The sequence below is a fragment of the Lithobates pipiens genome, unplaced genomic scaffold, assembly GCF_037356315.1.
Source record: "Lithobates pipiens isolate NorthernLeopardFrog02 unplaced genomic scaffold, aLitPip1_a1.2 Scaffold_16, whole genome shotgun sequence".
Lineage (NCBI taxonomy): Eukaryota > Metazoa > Chordata > Amphibia > Anura > Ranidae > Lithobates > Lithobates pipiens.
The window spans coordinates 444829491-444853379 of record NW_027507748.1 but is presented as its reverse complement, the minus strand read 5'-3'; the positions used below and the strand labels follow the sequence as shown (position 1 = coordinate 444853379).

The following is a 23889-nucleotide window of genomic DNA, read 5'->3' as shown; positions in this document are numbered from 1 at the left end:
CTGTTCCAGTAACCACTAATCGTTCTCTTTTTTTGCCAATTTGTATAGGGACAGGAAGGAAGCAGTGTTGTCAGGCAGTGAGGGTAATTTTAAAGACTTGCTGTTATTATTAGTTCCACAAAGGTTCTTTTCAGGACTGGTATCAGTGGTACAGTAATAGGCTTGTACATGTATAATATTCTTTCTTCCAAATATAGAAAGGATATTATACTTGACTGCTGCCCTTCTGCTGCAGTCTGCTAAACATTCACAACTCACTTGTTCCACAAAAGTTCTTATAAGGACTGGTAACTTGGTATAGGGTGCTACGGTACATAGGCTTGAGTGCGGTACAGTCTGCTGTTCTGTAAGGACCGCTATCGGTCCACAATAGATAGGGTTGACGTGCACCACTGCTGACCGCTGCCCTATACTGCAGCAGTCCTTCAGCGGTATAGGGACTGACGTACAGTCTGCTAAACACTAATACACAACCTGCTTGGTCCACAAAAGTTCTTATAAGGACTGGTAACTTGGTATAGGGTGCTACGGTACATAGGCTTGAGTGCGGTACAGTCTGCTGTTCTGTAAGGACCGCTATCGGTCCACAATAGATAGGGTTGACGTGCACCACTGCTGACCGCTGCCCTATACTGCAGCAGTCCTTCAGCGGTATAGGGACTGACGTACAGTCTGCTAAACACTAATACACAACCTGCTTGGTCCACAAAAGTTCTTATAAGGACTGGTAACTTGGTATAGGGTGCTACGGTACATAGGCTTGAGTGCGGTACAGTCTGCTGTTCTGTAAGGACCGCTATCGGTCCACAATAGATAGGGTTGACGTGCACCACTGCTGACCGCTCACCTATACTGCAGCAGTCCTTCAGCGGTATAGGGACTGACGTACAGTCTGCTAATCACTAACACACAACCTGCTTGTTCCACAAAAGTTCTTATAAGGACTGGTAACTTGGTATAGGGTGCTACGGTACATAGGCTTGAGTGCGGTACAGTCTGCTGTTCTGTAAGGACCGCTATCGGTCCACAATAGATAGGGTTGACGTGCACCACTGCTGACCGCTGCCCTATACTGCAGCAGTCCTTCAGCGGTATAGGGACTGACGTACAGTCTGCTAATCACTAACACACAACCTGCTTGTTCCACAAAAGTTCTTATAAGGACTGGTAACTTGGTATAGGGTGCTACGGTACATAGGCTTGAGTGCGGTACAGTCTGCTGTTCTGTAAGGACCGCTATCGGTCCACAATAGATAGGGTTGACGTGCACCACTGCTGACCGCTGCCCTATACTGCAGCAGTCCTTCAGCGGTATAGGGACTGACGTACAGTCTGCTAAACACTAATACACAACCTGCTTGGTCCACAAAAGTTCTTATAAGGACTGGTAACTTGGTATAGGGTGCTACGGTACATAGGCTTGAGTGCGGTACAGTCTGCTGTTCTGTAAGGACCGCTATCGGTCCACAATAGATAGGGTTGACGTGCACCACTGCTGACCGCTGCCCTATACTGCAGCAGTCCTTCAGCGGTATAGGGACTGACGTACAGTCTGCTAAACACTAATACACAACCTGCTTGGTCCACAAAAGTTCTTATAAGGACTGGTAACTTGGTATAGGGTGCTACGGTACATAGGCTTGAGTGCGGTACAGTCTGCTGTTCTGTAAGGACCGCTATCGGTCCACAATAGATAGGGTTGACGTGCACCACTGCTGACCGCTCACCTATACTGCAGCAGTCCTTCAGCGGTATAGGGACTGACGTACAGTCTGCTAATCACTAACACACAACCTGCTTGTTCCACAAAAGTTCTTATAAGGACTGGTAACTTGGTATAGGGTGCTACGGTACATAGGCTTGAGTGCGGTACAGTCTGCTGTTCTGTAAGGACCGCTATCGGTCCACAATAGATAGGGTTGACGTGCACCACTGCTGACCGCTGCCCTATACTGCAGCAGTCCTTCAGCGGTATAGGGACTGACGTACAGTCTGCTAATCACTAACACACAACCTGCTTGTTCCACAAAAGTTCTTATAAGGACTGGTAACTTGGTATAGGGTGCTACGGTACATAGGCTTGAGTGCGGTACAGTCTGCTGTTCTGTAAGGACCGCTATCGGTCCACAATAGATAGGGTTGACGTGCACCACTGCTGACCGCTGCCCTATACTGCAGCAGTCCTTCAGCGGTATAGGGACTGACGTACAGTCTGCTAAACACTAATACACAACCTGCTTGGTCCACAAAAGTTCTTATAAGGACTGGTAACTTGGTATAGGGTGCTACGGTACATAGGCTTGAGTGCGGTACAGTCTGCTGTTCTGTAAGGACCGCTATCGGTCCACAATAGATAGGGTTGACGTGCACCACTGCTGACCGCTCACCTATACTGCAGCAGTCCTTCAGCGGTATAGGGACTGACGTACAGTCTGCTAAACACTAATACACAACCTGCTTGTTCCACAAAAGTTCTTATAAGGACTGGTAACTTGGTATAGGGTGCTACGGTACATAGGCTTGAGTGCGGTACAGTCTGCTGTTCTGTAAGGACCGCTATCGGTCCACAATAGATAGGGTTGACGTGCACCACTGCTGACCGCTGCCCTATACTGCAGCAGTCCTTCAGCGGTATAGGGACTGACGTACAGTCTGCTAAACACTAATACACAACCTGCTTGGTCCACAAAAGTTCTTATAAGGACTGGTAACTTGGTATAGGGTGCTACGGTACATAGGCTTGAGTGCGGTACAGTCTGCTGTTCTGTAAGGACCGCTATCGGTCCACAATAGATAGGGTTGACGTGCACCACTGCTGACCGCTCACCTATACTGCAGCAGTCCTTCAGCGGTATAGGGACTGACGTACAGTCTGCTAATCACTAACACACAACCTGCTTGTTCCACAAAAGTTCTTATAAGGACTGGTAACTTGGTATAGGGTGCTACGGTACATAGGCTTGAGTGCGGTACAGTCTGCTGTTCTGTAAGGACCGCTATCGGTCCACAATAGATAGGGTTGACGTGCACCACTGCTGACCGCTCACCTATACTGCAGCAGTCCTTCAGCGGTATAGGGACTGACGTACAGTCTGCTAAACACTAATACACAACCTGCTTGGTCCACAAAAGTTCTTATAAGGACTGGTAACTTGGTATAGGGTGCTACGGTACATAGGCTTGAGTGCGGTACAGTCTGCTGTTCTGTAAGGACCGCTATAGGTCCACAATAGATAGGGTTGACGTGCACCACTGCTGACCGCTCACCTATACTGCAGCAGTCCTTCAGCGGTATAGGGACTAAGAGTTTTGTCACAGGGTCATTTAAAAAATGACATGCAGAGGAAGAGGCAGGCCCTTCCGCAGGGGTGGTAGGGGTAGGGCAGGAGCAACAGGCTTGAGCCAAAGTGGGAAGTTGCAGAAGGTGCGTTCAATTACTTTAAAGGATGCACCAGACTTGGTTGAGTGGCTCGCTCAGCCTTACTCTTCTGCACCCTCCTCATCCTCTCGATCTGCACCCTCTTCTTCACTCTCTGCTATGTGCACCCCCAAAGACACTACCACCAACAACACGACCACCACCACCACCACCACATACCTTCCGCTTGAGTCACTGGAATTATTTTCCGATCCATATCAAGAGGACATTTCTGATGCGCAGCCACTCTTGGTATTGGATCAGGAAGAGGAGGTAGCAACAAGCGCTACTCAGCAGTCTGACGCCAGTACCCAGATCAGCCCAAGGAGGAGGTTGGTCCCCGGTGTTGCTGCCTACTCCGAGATCTCTACTTATAGCGGTGGGGAAGGTGACGTTGATGATGACGTGTCTAGTGATGTCACGTGGGTGCCCACAAGAGAGGAAGAGGAGGGGAGTTCAGAGGGAGATATGGACCAGCAGATAGGGAGGAGAAGCAGCAATGACTTACATTGCACAGCAGGGACAAAGCAGACTGCAAATGTATCAGGAGCGAGTCATCGACCATGTACGGTCACATCTGGCGCTCCCAGGACACCGGCACATGGCTCCGCAGTGTGGGCTTTTTTTAACGTGTCCGCTGCTGACAATAGCGTTGCCATCTGCAATCTTTGCAGTCAACGCGTTAGTCGCGGTAAGCCCAATACTCACCTAGGGACGACCGCCTTAAGAAGGCACATGAGCAGCCATCACCGAGCCCAGTGGGAGCAACGGAACACACAAAGCCACACTGCAGGCTCTCACCGTCCAGCCTCGTCTTCTACTTCTCCTTCTCCTCTCTCCTCACAATTGTCCTCCACTCCACCTTCCATCACGCCAAGCTCACATTTTTCTGCAAAAAGGCAGGCTTCCGTGGGCCTAATGTTTGAGCGTAAAAAAATGATGATGCCGGATAACCCTCTTGCCCAACGGTTGGCGGCTGGCTTGTCAGAACTCATAGCCCGCCAACTACTGCCATATAAACTGGTGGACTCGGAGGCCTTTCGCAAATTTGTGGCCATTGGAACACCACAATGGAAGGTCCCAGGAAGGAAGTATTTCTCAGAGAAGGGCATCCCAGAGCTATATGGCCATGTTCAGCGGCAAGTGAATGTATCTCTGGCACACAGTGTCGGTGCCAAGATACATCTGACCACAGACACGTGGTCTAGCAAACACGGGCAGGGAAGGTATATCAGTTTTACTGCCCACTGGGTGAACCTTCTGACGGCCGTCAAGCATGTAACCCGTGGCACCCGTGTAGATTTGGTTTTACCGCCACGGATTGCATGCAGGCCTGACTCTTCTTCTCCTCCTCCTACTCCATCCTCCTCCCTCTCCTCCTCAGCTGCCTCCTCCTTTTCCGCTGCTAGCGTCTCTTCCACTGCACCGCCCAAGCTCCCCAGAACCTATTCCACATGCCAGGTGAGACGTTGCCATGCCGTGCTGCGTCTGTTGTGCCTGGAAGCAAAGAGCCACACTGGCCCGGCACTCCTTTCAGCTTTGCGTTCACAGGCAGATGAGTGGCTAACACCGCTCAATTTGACAGTTGGTAAAGTGGTGTGTGACAACGGTGCCAATCTGCTTAGCGCATTGAAACAGGGCAAAATCACGCACGTGCCGTGCATGGCACACGTCTTAAACTTGGTCGTGCAGCGATTCCTTGTCAAATACCCTGGGGTCCAGGACATCTTGCGGCAGGCAAGGAAAATCTCGGCCCATTTCAGAAGATCTTACACGGCCATGGCTCGCCTTGCTGACATTCAGCGGCGACACCATCTGCCGGTCAGACGTCTTATTTGCGATTGCCCGACGCGATGGAACTCAACCTTCTATATGCTTGATAGGCTGCTCCAGCAGAAACGTGCAGTTAACGTCTACCTGTATGAACTCTGCGAAAGAAACGGTTCTGGGGAGCTGGGTTTTTTTTCACCGCGCCAGTGGCTGCTCATGCGCGACACATGCAGACTTCTGCGGCCATTTGAGGAGATCACCAAACTGGTCAGTCGCAGCCATGGCGCCATCAGTGACATGGTACCTTATGCCTTCTTTCTGGAGCGTGCATTGCGTCGTGTCATTGATCAGGCTGTGGAGGAGCAGGAGCGGGAAGATGAGGAAGTCGCAATGCTGGATGAATTCCCAGGGGGGGCTACTCTATCTGAGACAAGTCAACAACAGGAGTCTGATGAGGAGTCAGAGGAGGATGGTGCCGGGGCGGATGAGCAGGAGCAAGAAGAGCATGCTTTAAACCTTTCTGGGATCCCTGTTGTGCGAGGATGGGGAGAGGAGAATGAAGAGGACGACATTATCCTGGATGATGAGCAGGAGCCAGGCCACCACACCGCTTCCACTTTAGTGCAAATGGGGGCCTTCATGCTCCAGTGTTTTAATAGGGACCCCCGTATAAAAAGCATGAGGGTCAAGGACCAGTACTGGGTGGCAACGTACTTAGACCCCCGGTACAAACACAAAATGGCGGAAATGTTACCGCCGTCGCAGAGGGCTGTCAGAATGCAGCACTTCCAGGCCTTGCTTCGAGAAATGCTGCATTCTGCTTTTGCGTGCGCTGGCAGAGGAGCAATTCCCACTCCCAGAGAAGGATTTGCGGGTACCAATCCAACAGCGCCTGCAAGAAGAGGCCGGTTTGAAGATGTGTTGGTGACTTCGGATATGAGGTCATTCTTTCAGCCGACCCATCGACAGGTGTCATCCGGATCCAGCATCAGGGAACGCCTAGACCGTCAGGTGTCCGACTACATTGGGTTAACGGCCGATGTGGACGCTCTGAGGAGTGATGAACCCCTAGACTACTGGGTGGGCAGGCTTGACCTCTGGCCAGAGCTTGCCCAATTTGCAATCGAACTGTTGGCTTGCCCCTCATCCAGTGTCCTGTCCGAAAGGACGTTCAGCGCAGCAGGGGGGATTGTGACCGATAAGCGTACTCGCCTAGCTCACCACAGTGTTAACTACCTCACATTTCTAAAAATGAATGAGGCATGGATCTCGGAGGAATTCAACACATGTGACCAGTAGACCATGTATATGTCTATAAACTATTTTTTTAATCAAGCACACAGACCTTCTTAATTCATTTGGCTCACTTCCTTGACCCAAAAAAGCACACCGTACTATATGCCCCTACCCTCCTCTTTGAAGAGGTTGAGCGGTGTCATATTTCTACTGGGGCTGCTTATGATATCCCTGTGCTGTGCTGACTTCCTCCTGGGGGTTCTTATTATGAAGGGATCACACTATCCCTGTGCTGTGCTGACTTCCTCCTGGGGGTTCTTATTATGAGGGGATCACACCATCCCTGTGCTGTGCTGACTTCCTCCTGGGGCTGCTTACGGTGCTGCTGTCAGTGCTGTATGTCACGGTGCTGCTGTCAGCGCTGTATGTCACGGTGCTGCTGTCAGCGCTGTATGTCACGGTGCTGCTGTCAGCGCTGTATGTCACGGTGCTGCTGTCAGCGCTGTATGTCACGGTGCTGCTGTCAGCGCTGTATGTCACGGTGCTGCTGTCAGCGCTGTATGTCACGGTGCTGCTGTCAGCGCTGTATGTCACGGTGCTGCTGTCAGCGCTGTATGTCACGGTGCTGCTGTCAGCGCTGTATGTCACGGTGCTGCTGTCAGCGCTGTATGTCACGGTGCTGCTGTCAGTGCTCTGTATTACGGTGCTGCTGTCAGATGCCTCTATCACGGTGCATGTGTCATTCCGGTATGTCACGCTGCTGGTGATCATCTCCTGCACCCTCTTCTTTGCCTACCCTGGTCCCTGACCTTCCCTCTCCTCCATTGCCTTCATTAGCTCCATAGTCCTGAATTGTTAGAACAATTTCCCAAATAAAATAAAAATGCTTGTAGTTATCGATCCCAAATTCACCTCATACATGTATTATGTCATTGTCCAGATGGTGGGACTACGTTTTACCCCCTAATAATTACCACGTGGCCGCAAATTCGACATGAAGGTTTGCAAAGTTCGCCTCCCATTGAAGTCAATGGGGCCCGCGGCGAACGGTCGGTTTCGCGAACGTTTGGGTCCGTTCGCATTTCGCGTTCGCGAAACGTCCCGTCGGAAGTTCGTCCATCACTACCCAAGAGCTGCTGAGAGGACCCAAGAGTCGCCGAGAGGACCTGAGAGCCGCTGAGATACAGAAGACTCTGGTGCCATTTTTAAACTTCAAGGCTGCAAATGACACTGGGGCAAGGCTGCAACTGACAAGGCTGCAAATGACACTGATAAGGCTTCATCGATGGGCATTTAAATGTACATTTGTTCCTTAAACATCCCTCCTAAAAGTTTTTTTCCTTAAAATTCTCTCCTAAACTTGGGGTACATGTTATACGCCGCTGCGTGTTATATGCCGATAAATACAGTAATGTATAGAAGGTAGGGCCCAAAAGTGACTCAAGCTCAGGGGCCCCCACCACCTTAAGTCCTGCCCTGAGGGTGGCAACACAAGAGTACAACTTGGAGACTGGGATAAAGTGTTGTTACCCCATAGCAAGGAATGCCTGAACAAGGCCTTCAATGCAGGATCCTAAGGTATTATTTAATTGAAAGCTGCCGTGATAAATAAATGTAAAATTATTTTTGAAATTACATTAACATGTTAAAGCTTGCATGATATTTTAGTGACTGGTATTAACAATTTGCAATCCATCTACTAAAAATGCTCAGTGTTTACTGAAATTGAGAGGCCTATGGTCACATTTACAGATGAATGTGAAAGGCCAGTGAATGTCTAGACCAGTGATTCTCAACCAGGGTTCCTCCAGAAGTTGCTAGGGGTTCCTTCGGCATTGGGTAATTTCTGCCTCTCAGATATGTTCCCAATCACACCATTGACCATTGACCACAAGTGTAAGGACCATTCTTCCCACTGACTATCACACTAATAAATCATGAGTTGTAGATTTTTAATTTTTAGCAGGGGTTCCCTGAGACCAGAGAACTATTTCAAGGGTTCCTCTGTGTTGAAAAGGTTGAGAAAGGCTGGTCTAGACCATTCATTGGCCATTCTGCTTTCATGGAATGCACACCATGTTTTTCTGCATATTATTCTTGGTAGGGTAATTCGTCTAAACCGTTTTAACATCTATTTGGATAAACTCTGTTTTAAGGGAAAGCCCACACTAAAAATGGTTCTTACATGTAATCTGTTACCAATTTCGTGACTCCGGGTTCTGTAATAGAGCTACGGGTAGTTGTAGCTGGCATTTCACCTTATTCCAGGAAGTTAGTATTTTCTTTTTAGAAATATGATCACTGATGGCAAGTCCTCTGTGAATCAGTCATGCAACTTGCATTTACCATTTATAATCTAATCTCCTGTGAGTTTTCAGTACTAGTCACATCAAGGAAAATAAAGTAACATACACTGTGTGTCCTTGGTAATGAACCCCTTGGAGATCTTACTATTAGAAAACCGTGTTGCTCTTCTTACAGATCTATGCTATTGCTGTTCCCTTGCCAAGAAAAAGTCAGTTGCTTAACAATTAGCATGACTGTAGAGACTGTTGTTTGTGCTTTCTGTTATACTCTTGCTTGCTCCGTGTCTCCTACCAAAAATCTTTACTAATACAGTAAAACCTTGGTTTGAGAGCATTTTGCAAGACAAGCACATTTTTTAAAATACATTTTGACTTGATATACAAGCGATGCCTTGATATACAAGTAGCGTCATGTCACAACTGAGTATAAAAGAGAAGAGAGGCGCCTCTAAGGCCACGTACACACGGGCGGACTGTTCGCCCAACCTTGTTCGGCAAACAGTTTCATCAAACAGTCCGCTCAAAATTTGCATGAGCGGACTTGCCCACACACGAGCGGACTGTTTGACGAACAAGGTTGGGCAAACAGTTCGCTCAACTTTTGAAATGAACGGACTCGCCCACGTAAGGCGGAGGCAAATCCGCCCATTTCGAGCGCGTGTACAGGTAGGCGGGGCCCGCGAAGGAGACGTCGCGGGCTCCGCCGCCTGGAATGGGCTTAAAGGGGAACCCCAACGCCGAAAAAAATCGGCGTGGGGGTTCCCCCCAAGTCCACACCAGACCCTTGTCCGAGCACGCTACCCGGCCGGCCAGGAAAGGGGGGCGAGCGAGCGCGCCCCCCCTCCTGAGCCGTACCAGGCCGCGTGCCCTCAACATGGGGGGTGCCTTGGGGAAGGGGGGGCCGCGCGGCCCCCCCACCCCAAAGCACCTTGTCCCCATGTTGATGAGGACAAGGGCCTCTTCCCGACAACCCTGGCCGTTGGTTGTCGGGGTCTGCGGGCGGGGGGCTTATCGGAATCCGGGAGCCCCCTTTAAGAAGGGGGCCCCCGGATACCGGCCCCCCACCCTATGTGAATGAGTATGGGGTACAATGTACCCCTACCCATTCACCTGTGAAATAAAGTACAAAAAAAAACACAACACATGGAAAAAGTATTTTATTGCACAGCTCCGGGGGTCTTCCATCTTCGGGGGTCTTCTCGCCGGACTCCTCCGCTATGTGTGTGTAGCTCTTTTACTAGCGGAGGAGTCCGGCTTTCTTCCTCCCCGCCGCCGGCCTCTTCTCCCGACTTCGGGGGTCTTGTCCCCCTCTTCGGTTCTTCTGCCGGGCCACCGCGCCTGGTCCGGTGGCCCGGTCTTCTGTCGCCGTCTTCCGTTCTTCTGTCGCCGCCTTCGGTTCTTCTGCCGGGCCACCGCGCCTTCTTGTAGCTCTTTTACAGGCGGTGGCCCGGTCTTCTGTCGCCGCTGTCGTCGTCGCCGCCGCCGCCGCCTTCCGTTCTTGTTCTTCTTCTTGTTCTTCTTCTTCTTCTCCTGGAGATGTTGACTCGACGAGCTCTCCGGCCGGAATGCCAGGGACACGCTCCGCTGCCACTTATATAGTGACAATGGGGCGGTGTCACATGGTATATGTCACATGGGTTGGTCACATGGGTTGATGTCACATGGGGACTATGACATCGTAAGGGGGCGGGGTCACCATGTGACCAACCCATGTGACATATACCATGTGACACCGCCCCATTGTCACTATATAAGTGACCGCACAGCGCGGCTCTGGCATTCCGGCCGGAGAGATCGTCGAGTCAACATCTCCAGGAGAAGAAGAAGAACAAGAAGAAGAACAAGAACGGAAGGTGGCGGCGGCGGCGACGACGACAGCGGCGACAGAAGACCGGGCCACCGCCTGTAAAAGAGCTACAAGAAGGCGCGGTGGCCCGGCAGAAGAACCGAAGGCGGCGACAGAAGAACGGAAGACGGCGACAGAAGACCGGGCCACCGGACCAGGCGCGGTGGCCCGGCAGAAGAACCGAAGAGGGGGACAAGACCCCCGAAGTCGGGAGAAGAGGCCGGCGGCGGGGAGGAAGAAAGCCGGACTCCTCCGCTAGTAAAAGAGCTACACACACATAGCGGAGGAGTCCGGCGAGAAGACCCCCGAAGACGGAAGACCCCCGGAGCTGTGCAATAAAATACTTTTTCCATGTGTTGTGTTTTTTTTTGTACTTTATTTCACAGGTGAATGGGTAGGGGTACATTGTACCCCATACTCATTCACATAGGGTGGGGGGCCGGTATCCGGGGGCCCCCTTCTTAAAGGGGGCTCCCGGATTCCGATAAGCCCCCCGCCCGCAGACCCCGACAACCAACGGCCAGGGTTGTCGGGAAGAGGCCCTTGTCCTCATCAACATGGGGACAAGGTGCTTTGGGGTGGGGGGGCCGCGCGGCCCCCCCTTCCCCAAGGCACCCCCCATGTTGAGGGCACGCGGCCTGGTACGGCTCAGGAGGGGGGGCGCGCTCGCTCGCCCCCCTTTCCTGGCCGGCCGGGTAGCGTGCTCGGACAAGGGTCTGGTGTGGACTTGGGGGGAACCCCCACGCCGATTTTTTTCGGCGTTGGGGTTCCCCTTTAAGCCCATTCCAGGCGGCGGAGCCCGCGACGTCTCCTTCGCGGGCCCCGCCTACCTGTACACGCGCTCGAAATGGGCGGACTTTCCGAGCGGGAACAGTCCGCTCATTTCGAAAGTACAGCGGACAGGCCCACACACGGGCGGACTGTTCGCTCAAACACAGTTTCAGCGGACAGTTTTTCGGAATTTCCGAAAGACTTTGTCCGTCCAACTGTCCGCTGAAACTGTCCGCTGAAAGCCCACACACGAGCGGACTGTCCGCCCAAACACTGTTCAGCGGACAAGGTTGGGCGAACAGTCCGCCCGTGTGTACGCGGCCTAAGTGTAGCAATATGGTTATATCTAATGAAGGTACAACATTTAGCAACATATTGCTACACTTAGAGGCGCCTCTCTGAATAAATGGTTGTGGAACATATCATTTGAGTTTCCATTATTTCTCATGGGGAAATTCGCTGTGGATTTCAAGCATGTTTCTGGAATGAATTATGCTCGCAATCCAAGGTTTTACTGTATCTGAATTTAAATAAAATTCTTTTAAAAACAGATGTCTATCCAAATAATAATTACATATTGTATAGTATATCAGTCACCAACTTAAAGCAACTCTAGAATATTGTACTAAAAAATATTATATATATAGATATTTTATTTACATGTAGTGCTGACAGTTTATTAAAAGGCACCCATCATTTTACATACAGCAGACCAGCGATACTGACCCCTCCTAGGAGAAACAGAGTCACCAACATCACAGGCCTAAAGAGCAGAACTGCAGTGTGCCAGGCTTGGTTCTGTTCACATTGCTATTTCTAAGGCTTGTTGTACACGGGAGTCAAAAAATACTGTGTTTTTCACTGATATAAAATTAGATGCATTGTTGCCTATGGGGCATTGCACACAGAGTAAAGATCAATAATACAGCATTGAATACAGAGCAGTAAAAGAAAAACAGAAACATTTCCATTTGAGTGCAGTGATTTACTCACGTGTTTACTCATTGTAGCCCCTTGCATGAGAATATTACAATACTGGCAATGAAGAAGAATTTTACTAGCCTATACTTATCTATACGCTTACTTGCCTATACTTAACATTACTCAGGTTCTTACATGCAGTTTTTGCCCCTTGCACACAGGAGTCACAAGTTCCTGAGTAAACATCAGTAATTTATAATGCCCGTGTGCAAGGGGCCATAAGAGTTTAACTACTTCGATCCTACATGTAAAAATCATCATTTTTTCCCCTAGAAAATTACTCAGAACCCTCAAACATTATATATATATATATATATATATATATATATATATTTTTAGCAGAGACCCTAAGGAATAAAATGGCAGTTATTGCAACATTTTATGTCAAACGGTATTTGCGTAGCGATTTTTCAAATGCCTTTGTCTTGGAAAGAAACAAAACAGTTTTATGACTTTAAAAAAAAAGCAAGAGTAATGTTGAGTATAGGTGAGTACAGGAGAGTAAAGGTGTGCAAGTGTATAGATGAGTAAAATTCTTCTTCATTGCCAGTATTGTAATATACTCACTTGCGTAAGAATTAACGAGTAAACACACACAAGTAAATTGCTGCACTCAAATGTAACATTTTCTATTTTTGTTTTACTGCTCTGTGCTCAATGCTGCAATACTGATCTTTATTCAGCTGTGTGCAATGTCCCATAGACAACAATGCATCTAATTTCAGATAAGTAAAAATCTCATTTTTTTTACTCCTGTGTGCAACAGGCATAACAATATTACAATACTGGCAATGAAGAAGAATTTTACTTGTCTATACTTATATGTACGCTTGTACACCTTTACTCACCTATACAAGCCTGTACTCAACATTACTCAGATATTTTGGCCCCTTGTATACAGGTGTCACAAGTTCCTGAGTAAACCTCAGTAAATTATGAGGCCCCTTTGCAAAGAACCCCATGGTAAAATACACCTTGCTGCAACATGTCTATGCATTTAAAGTGTTACTAAATCCACAGTAAAATCAGTCTGTATAAGCAGTAAAGCACACGTTATACTCACTGTGGAACCTAAGGGGCTAACTCTCTGCATTGCGTAAAAGGCCTCCTCTGATCCTCCCCTTCTTTCACGGTCCCCAATCCATCTTCTGATAAGACAAAGGCTAGGGGACAAGCTGCAGGGACAAGCTGCACATGCTCAGTTTGGTGTGTATTGTTAAGAGTTGTTTTTTTTTTTCTTGGATGAGTGCATGGGATCAGCAAAGGGCCAATTAGCACTGTCCAGACAGAGGGTCAAGTGTCCTGCAGCCTGATAGGGCAGTCAGAGGAGAAGGAAAGCTCAAGCTTTAACCAGACACTGATAGAAGTCACAAAACTGCTCTAACTGCTGATGAAAAAAAGGCATTTAGCCATTTATATTTACTAAAATAATTACATTTCTATGTTCTGTGTACTGTGGGAGACCAGATATAGTGAATGCAGGCTCTGGGTTTATTATCACTTTAACTGAGAGAAGTATTTTTGTGTATTAAATATATTCATACCCTATTAGGCCTCTTGCACACAGATGGCTGAGCCCTATCAATTGAGGGTTGGCATCTTTCCCCCATCGACATGTGTGCTATTGTAAACATGAATATAACAGACAAGCAAATTCATGAGATAGAAAATCTTTTTTTTGCACACGCATGTATGCTATACTCGTGTTTACGACGGCCCTGCAGCACATAGTCCTTCTTGTCTATGGGAGGCTTTTGTTGCACCTGGGCATCCCTGGCAGGAGAATACGCTGTCATTTAAGTAAATGGGCCCAGTCAACCTTGTGAAAAAGACCTTAGATAATTATATAAGTCAAAGTAAAAAGAAGATGAAGGTCAAATATCTGCTTAAAGAGGAATTACAGTCTGCTCACATATAATTTGTAATAAAAACATTGTTGCCATTCTGAAGCTTCCCTCCAACTACTTTCCATATTATTTTATATATACTGTGATTCTGTACTTGCCAAATATGCTGCAGATATCTCCCTCCACTAAGTCTGGCTGCATCCATTTTAACTGTGGGCAGCTGAAGCTGCTGCCTGTTCACTTCCTGGACCTACACAGACACACACCTCCAGCTCTGCAGCTCTCATTGGCCCGCCTATGACTCACCCCCCCTCCTTTCCTGGAAAACTCTCACGAGAGCTGTGCATGATGTCATAAGCCTAGGCTAATGACCAGACAAGAAACAGGAAGTGGGCTGTATGAGGTATTAACTGGCAGAAAAAAAAATGTTTTACTATCCAAAGCTAAAACAACAAGGGCAGAAGATTTAATAGATGGAAAGATGTCTCACGTTTACAGGTCTGGAAATTAGTAAAAAAAAAAAAAAAACTGGTTGTATATTATTGGAAAGGTGATAAAAGAGCCCAGCATAGTGCTAGCACAATTTCTCTGATGTGGTAAAAAAAAATAAACAAAAGACAGAGGTCAACCAAGGCAGCTGAATACAGACCAGCGCCAGTTCTACTCCAAGCTAAAGTCTGTGGGATTTGTGAAGCAGAAAGGAATGTCTGGCTTATTGTTTTACTCTTTCGTTTTACACTCAGTCTATAAATGGGCCCAAACATCCAGCCAGCATTAATGTCTATCCTTTATGCAGCTTCCATCACGCTATTACAATTTCAGCTAAACTACTCACTATTATTTATTTCCTGTGCTCATACAACCCTGGCATATTATGTAGAGCCTATTGGGGGGACCTCTGATGTGAAGGTAAAAAAGAAATACAGAAAAAAAAAAACATTTATACTCACCTAGGTGGAAGCAGCAGCATCAATCTGATGCTGCATCTGTCCCTTACTGGCTCTGCACTGAGCAATCAAACACCACTGATCGCTCATTTCTCCCCCTCGTTCCGAGCAGAGTGGTGACTGTCAGTCACTGGCTCACTGCTCTGCCCCTCCAGAGCTCACTGGAGGGCTGGACTGTGGAGAGGGCGGAAGGGGCTGGCTCAGGCTCTCAGCAGATTGCCGAGAGGCCGAGCCAGCTGCCGGTCCAGGCATCTGGGTGGATCCCGACTGTAAAGTCTTGATCTTCTCCAAGCCTGGTCCAACTAAAAATGGGTCACAGTAGTGCAGAACGACCTACACTCCTGTGACATGCACATGCAAGTGACATGCACTTTGAATACTTCTTTCATTTTGTCAAGGTGTTTGTGTGCATCGACCCAGGTTTCCAATTGATAAGTAGCATTTGCGTATTATACATTTCAGACTGGGATGTCTTAAGTGTTTGCATAGTTTTAAAGAGTGCCGCAACAAAAAAAGGTTTGAGAAATGCCCTAAGAAATCCATTCATACATACCGGTAGTTACATGGTCAATTGAATAAAGACACCAGTCCATCCAGTTCAATGTGTGTGTGTGTGTGTGTATATTTCTATCACTACCATGCCCTATATATTGTATTTGCTAAGATATTTTTGACACCATTAACTGTGGTAGTGCACTCCACACCCTTACCGCTCAGGGTAACAGTAACGAACCCCTTGCGCAGTTTAACGACTTGCCTACTGGCCACTTTTACCCCCTTCCTGACCAGGCCAATTTTCATCTTTAAGAGCTGTCACACTTTGAATGACAATTGTGCGGTCATGCAACACTGCACTCATATGAAAACTTTTTTTCGCTCAATTAGAGCTTTCTTTTGATGGTATTTAATCCCCGCTGGTTTTTTATTTTTTGTTAAACAAACACAAAAAGACTGAAAATTTCAAAAACAAAACAAAACATTTTTCTTGGTTTGTTACACAATTTTGCAAACCCGTAATTATTCTCCCTCACTGATATGCGCTGATGAGGCTGCACTGATGGGGCACTGATGAGATGGCACTGATGGGACACTGATAGGTGGCACTGATGGGCACTAATGAGGAGTCACTGGTGGTCACTGATGAGGAGTCACTGATGAGGCTGCACTGATTGGCAGCACTGATGGGCACTGATAGGTGGCACTAATGAGCTCTGCTAGGCGGAACTTAAGGACACTGATAAGAGGAACTGATAGGCAGCACTAATAGGTGACACTAATGAGGAGGCACTGATTGGCAGCACTGATGAGCATTAATTGGCAGCACTGGTGGGCACTTTGGGACTGAACTGATAATCAGTGCCGATGTCCCTTTAACACAAGCCAGTTATCGGCTCTCTTTTTCTCTCATGCTGTCAGCGCGAGGAAAGAAAAGCCGATAACCGGCTTGTGTTTACTTCCTTGATCAGCTGTCATTGGACACCACTGATTACATGGTAAAGGGCTGTTGTGATTGGTCCTTTACTCCAATCTGTGATTAGTTGAGTCCAAAGGACTCAATGATCACAGAGCGTGATCACAGGAAATGTACATGTACGCCCTCCCGCTCTGTAGCCGTCTTTCCGCTATGGCGCGGGTGAGAAAGGGTTAAGGTTAAACTGTTTCTCATCTAACTTCAATGAGTGACCACATGTCTTCTTAAGCAACCTGAAATCGAATAGTTTTTCTCCCTATGCTAGAATCACCATTTCGACATTTGTATATTGCGATCATATCTCTTCTTAAGAGTCTCTTCTCCACGGAGAATACATTTAAGGTTTGTAGTCTTTGACTTGACATGAGATAAAAAAACTGCACTGAGATACTGTAGTATCTCTTCTGAAAATTGCACTCATGACCCCAGATCTGAATGATGAGCTTTTAAAAGCCTGGTAATTATATAATTAGAAGCATTTTGTTATATCTCTTCCATTAGTGCAACAAATACAAATTTGGAGCTGTCCTGTGTCCTGTGCACCACACTTCCTGTTCAGATAGTGTAATTAGCCCTCCTAATTTATATTTTAGGACTATAGAATGTTTAGTCTCCATGTTGTGGAGAAAAGAATAGGGGGACAGGGTTTATTTAGTTTAGCAAAAATAAAAAAATGGTCAGGGCTGACACCACTCTACAAAAATGTGTTGTCAGCCTACAACAGGACTTGGGAACTGAGTGCATTCCTAGAAGATCATCAGGTATTTTTTATACTTACAGGGTCTTTAGGGGGGATAAAATTGGGAATGCGCATTTTTTTGCAGAGATCTACTGCCCTCACATGTACTTTAAAGTGTACAGTTAGGGAATATTTTGAAGTGTTATGTATTATAAAATCTCCAGGTGCTTGTATACTACATCTGACCATTCTAGTGCACCCTTGGACTTCTGAATCCTGGGGTGATCTTTATAGTAAGTTCCCCTTTTTTTTCTAAATTCCAGCTCCCCTATGTACCAATATACCGTTAATGTACTTCTTTTGCAGAAAAAAAAGCTTTCTATTTATCTTACACTCCCCTTACCTCTGTGTCCAGCTGGCTAAATGAAAAAACGTTATTATTTCCTGGACAAATCTTGGGATATGACACTGGAAGGAGTTTACCAGCTGACCTCATTAGTGCACACCCTGCATTTGCCCTTCCCCTTCCAGCAGATTACTACAACCCTACATTAGGTGCATGTTTTCCCAATGCAATCAGTGAATACTGTTCTCACTAAATACACAGCCATAGTTAATTTGGCAGAGTGTGCAGGAGCTGAGCAATCAGCCTATGAGGATAGAGCTCTAATATTGAAAAAATAAGTATGTCCTGAGTTCTGTAAAGCTCACCATACACTATACAATCTGACTGTACAATCTCTTTTAGATCTACCATCAACTATGTAGCGCAGGGGCTTGCCTGATTGAATACAGAGTGAGTGGATAAGTGGTGTGTCCACCTATTATATAGTTTTGGTAAATCTAATGGAGATCGTACATAGATTGTGTAGAGTATGGCCACTTTTATACACATAAAATTAACTAGTTGTGCTTTTGGTGGCATTCCAAACACAGAAGCAAACACACATTTTGCCAAGTGAAAAAGAGAGAAAAACACAGCAATCTTTCTATGTATACACAGCAAGGGCTAAGGTAAGGCCTTGTTCTGAAAATCAAAGAAAGCTTTTATTTTTCTGCAATTGAGGTACATTAAATGTCCGCCCAACCCTGCAAAAAATTAAAAGCCAGTAGCTACACATACTACAGCTGCTGAATTTTAATAATAGGAAACTTACCTGTCCTGGAGTCCATCGATGTCGCCACCGCAGCTGATGATTACATCAGCTGTCAGGTGCTGCCATTGCCAGTAAGGGAACCCGGTAGTGAAGCATTATGGCTTCACGCTGGGGGCCCTACTGCCCATGCGAAAGGGCAGGAGGAGCGAGCCGAGGTGTGATGTAATGTACCTGTCTAAGACTGGCATCCGCTCCCCCCCGAAAGGTGCCAAATGTGGCGTAGGTGGAACTACGCTTTAATGGAATATTGGTACTGTACATAGGGGAGCTAGAATTTTAGGGAAAAAAAGGGAACTTAGCCTTTAAAACTGACACATAAATGTGATGGGCAGCTCCAAAATTCAACCCTAACTCTGGCCATACACTATTTAAATTGAATGTGATTCCTACTGGCTCGACCGCAATTCAAATAGTGTATAGCCCCGCTCTGTTTGGCAAAAGTCAACTGTTTAATCAAACTTTGCCAAAAGAAGCCTGTAGGAAAATTGTTGGCCCACACTGCCTTCATCCAATCAGGTACAGACATTGTATTCTGACAACTGCACCCACCACTTTCTGAATACACTGATCTGTGGCTGCAACTGCTGATCGAGAAAAAGATCTATAGAATGTTCCTTTGATAGAGGTTGATCAAACGATCAACTTGTTTTGAGTGTGGATAGCCACACACATGTATGGCCAGCTTAAGGGCTCATTTAACCACTTCAGCCCTGGAAGATTTGGCTGCTCAACAGGCCATATTCTGAAATGCGTCAATTTAACTGACAATTTGTGCGGTCGTGCAAAATGAATGTCCTTTTTTCCCAGAAAACAAGCTTTCTGTTGGTGCTATTTGATCATCTCTGCATTTTTAGTTTTTTTTGCACTATAGAAAAAAAAAGCAAAATTTTTGCAAAAAACACAATATTTTGTACTTTTTACTATAGTAAATGTCCCCAATTTTTTTTTAAAAAAAGCTAATTTTTTCCTCACTTTAGGCTGATATGTATTCTTCTACATATTTTTGGTAATAAAAATCGCAATAAGCGTATATTGATTGGGTTGCACAAAAGTTATAGCAAAATAGGGGATAGATTTATTGCATTTTTATTATTATTTTTTTTACTAGCAATGGTGGTGATTTTTATCGGGTCTGCTACATTATGGCGGACAGATCGGACACTTTTGACAAATTTTTGGGACCACTGACAATTATACAGCTATCAGTGCTATAAAAATGTCACTGGCAGGGAAGGGGTTGACACTAAGGGCGATAAAGGGGTTAACTGTGTTCCCTAGTTTGTATTCTAACTGTGGGGGGAGGGGACTGATTATAGGAGATGACAGATCGTGGTTCCTAGCCAGTAGGAACTCACAATCTGCCTCTCCTCTCCTCACAGAACAGGGATTTGTGTGTGTATACACACACACGTCCCTGTTCTGGCTCTCATGCCCGCAACCATCGGTCACATGCATCACCACCCCCACCGCCCGCTATCCCGCTTAAAGGAGATTACGTATGTACAGCTACAATGGCTTGCGGGTTCGTGCTGACCTGCTGCAGTATAATGATGGTGGCTGGTCGGCAAGCATTTAAACTAGCAGTAAAAGCAACCAGCAGGCAATCAGAGCCACTTGCCAAGTGGTATAGAGGTGATATGTTGCCTCCTCAACACCTGTTTTACGCCCTAAATTCTGCATTACTGCGGCTTCGGCACAGTTCCAGCACGGCCCCATTTACTTAAATGGGTGGTGTTCGGCAGGCCATAGTGCCCACTGAATGAGATGGGGGTTTTATTCCTGCCATGGCATATGCACACCCTGCCTTTGCAGCTTAAGGGAAAGCAGTTGGCGGACAGTAAAGACGCTGCTCAACAAAGTTTCTACCGCCTCCCAACTGCAAGTGTAAATGAGGCTTTGGTGTCACATTAATACATTACTTAGCATGCATGCTAATGTTGAGTCCAATTTGTGGATCAAACCCACTATACTAGGTCATCTATGCAACTTCAGTGATCTAAAGTGTATCTCACTCTACAAAATAACAGCTTCTACTACCCATACCCATATACACAAAAAAGGAAACAGAACCCAGCATCAAAGTTTAAAAACTTCATACATGGATATCAAGACCTATCAGTGACTGAGGTCCACACCCACTATGTAATTACAGCTCACACTAAACGACGCACATTGTGACCTTAACACCTGCATGTCATAAATCTGTAAACCTGCCCTTACCAATCCTATACTGAGCCAAAAAAAGAGAGGGAAATTGAAAATGCTAGGCTTACCATACGTGGTGTATATCCACCAACAACAAAATGGCAGATATAGCTCAATGTACAGTACTTTCATCTGTTTCTTGATAAAAGTTAATAGCATATAATAATTGATCGTTATCCAAAACATGGTTCAGCCTTGGCCATTCCCACCACTGCACAAACACCATGAAGAGTGACTGCTCAGAAAATTATCATGTTTTCTCTATCAACTCATCCTCTCATAGTTATCCCTTTTTTGCATTACTTGCTTCCAGCCAGCCTGCCGGCCATGCCATTCTCCTAAATTAGGTTAGCAATTATTGGTGCTGTAATTAGCACCAGGATAGCTATAGGACTACGGATCTATGGTCATTGTGGCAAGTGATTTTGAAGCATTTGTTAAATGGGAATCTTTACATTTTTTTATACCTATAGAAGGACTACTCTTTTACAAACCTTCTATTTCACCAGGTCTAGGTGGTAAAAGAGGCTTCCCACCTGAATCCTAAGAATGCTCATCATCATGTGCCCTGTGCCCAAGCTTTTGAAGAGCGAGGGCAACTTAAGAGATTTAGTAACTGGTCGCGGGTCACAATAAAATGAAATGGCTGCAACACATTTTTTATTTCGAATAGCATAATGAGCATTTTCCTCCTGCCGCCGTTGAATAGTGGCTGGAGGGAGAAGAGTTACATGAGAACAATAGAGGGGACTAGTTCCCGTATATGCCCCAAGTTCAATTGCCCGTCACTCAGTGTGAGGCAGTGGATTGCCTCTTGATGTGCTGGAAAAAATGACTGCATAAATGACCGCATAAAGTAATTTTTTTCAGCACACACCACAGCAACACAGTGATGTGAATTGGCAGATAAAGGGACATAATCCGGTGGGACTGCGCTTGAATCGCACTGCATCTAGTGTGAATGTACGCTTTTATCTGGGGTTAAAAGACATTTGACTTCTTTATTACGTTATATGCTATTCCAGTGGGTAGTCACATTCTAGCCCCTCTTTATAAATTCTATTTCTTATTCTTTATTCTATATTATTCTGTTATTAGCAATACAAGTCCTACAATTAAAGTATTCTTATATGCCATTGCCATTGCTTTTCCAAGGTGTAAAACACATCAAATAACCTCAAGTCTCCACTCCACATGGGTTCCATTTCACATAAAGGAATTGTAATAAGTTCACAAGACACAAATACTCCCACAGGGATAGTATAACTGGGCTCTATGGAAGGTCTCTGGAGGAAACCAGGACATCAACTTAAAACATAATGTAAACTGTATCTAGCCTGTAAGTAATTGTAAAAGGGTACTATTGTTGCTTTTATGATTTTAGATATACTGCACATCTGAAAGATAAAACTTAAAGAGGAAGTAAATTTCCTTTACTGCCTTTTACCTTTAGGTAAGCCTATAATAAGGTTTACCTATAGGTAGTTTAAGTACACCATTTAGGAGATATTTACATTAAATGCAGCCAGTTACATCACTGTGACCACCCATGGCGCTCCTTCTGAGCCCTGTGCCTTGACCGTCGGGAGTGACATCATGCGCAGGAGTGACATCATCACGGCTCCGGCGAGTCACAGAGCCGGAGTCCAGGGAAACCCGCAATAGTGTGAACCCAGCCTTAACAATGAGATCCCTCTAATGCTTTGGAAGTTCTCTGCGGACCATGGCTTTTGCTGTACGATATGACTGAGAAAATGTCAGGAAAGACCTACTATAACAGCTGAACTTTATTTGGGGTTAATCAGAGGCACTTTAAATGATGGCAGGTGTGTACTGACTCCTATTTAACATGAGTTTTAATGTGATTGCTTAATTATGAACAAAGCTCTTTTGCTCTTTTGAAACTGTTTTTATTTTCAGTCATGTGACCAGCACAGCACCAACCAGGGCAGTGCAGACACAGACTCACTGTATAGAGCATACATCGGCAGAATAATAGAAGGCCCTCCCAAGGATCTTTCCCTACAAATGGCAAAGAACAGGGAAAGATCATGTGACCACACAACAGCCCTGCAGGAAAAGGTACTTAGAGGATAAAAAAAAAAAAAAAAAAAAACCAAACAATGTAGCCCTCCTATCCATGATCCCTTAAATCCGCAAAAAAGATGTACTCGGGCATTTTCTTGCTGCAGCCTGGACGGTCATACTCTGACACTGGAAATCAACCTCTACACCCTGTCATGGGGAATGGAGCAACCGAACCAGAGTCCATTAGGCACCTGGAACATCTGTTGACACAGGAATCCAGAAAAGAAGAACAATTCTCACACACTTGAACCCCTTGGTCTATGTTTCGTTACTCTTCAGAGTTTTTAGACTATGTCAAAGAAGACTACTCCAATCTCTCTTCAGCCATGATGGAGTGAACCCAACCCTACCCCCCCCCCCCCCAACCCCATTTGCTTCTCTATCTCTCTTTCTCCCTTTCTCTTCACCAAATAATCACCAGAAACTTCTCTTCCCCATCTTTGACATCTACCATATAAGTCAAATTATTCCCAGTGTATTAATTAACAATACTACTGTCTTAAATCTACTATCTCCCATTACACTTTCTTTCTGATAATAGGTATTTCAGTTATCCATTTGTCAGTCTTGGGTTATGTATTTCAATGTACATTTTTGCTGTCGATTTTACCATATTCTATTGGAGCTGTATTTCACTATTTTTGCATTCTTTATACTTTGTGTCACTGTACTTTTAGCACTACAAAAGTTTCATAAAATAATATTAAAAAGGAAAAGAAAAAAAGACATAATACAATGGCATGATATACAGTATATGATTAATGTGAATGAATTATTGCGTTAACACTTCTTTGTTTAGTATCACTTTAAACACAATAAAACATGATAACATACACTTATACAGAAAATAACTAACTGTCAGGGGCAATAGTGACCTCTGCCTTACACTCATCACAACACAGATGGCAATTCAGTTATAAGATAGGTGCACTCATACAGAAGAGCTGCAATTAAACAGGCTAAGTAAATATTGAGTAAGGCTATATCTGGAGTATAATAGATGCCAGTTTAGAACCAGACAATTTGGAGTGTTCTCAACCTTTAGCAACAGGCAGCAGCTCCAGTTTCCTCACACAACCAACCTTTAGTGTCACGGATGGAGGATCCTTTCCCACCAGGAGCAGACTGGCTGATATGACTTGGAAGTAGCTGCAGGACACAGTAGAG

General features: G+C 45.9%; 1 protein-coding gene across 1 annotated transcript in view; it reads right to left on the bottom strand.

The window, feature by feature from the left end:
• CRACDL (CRACD like) overlaps positions 1-23889 on the bottom strand; it is a 122746-nt gene that overhangs the window by 71042 nt on the left and 27815 nt on the right. The window lies entirely within an intron of this gene.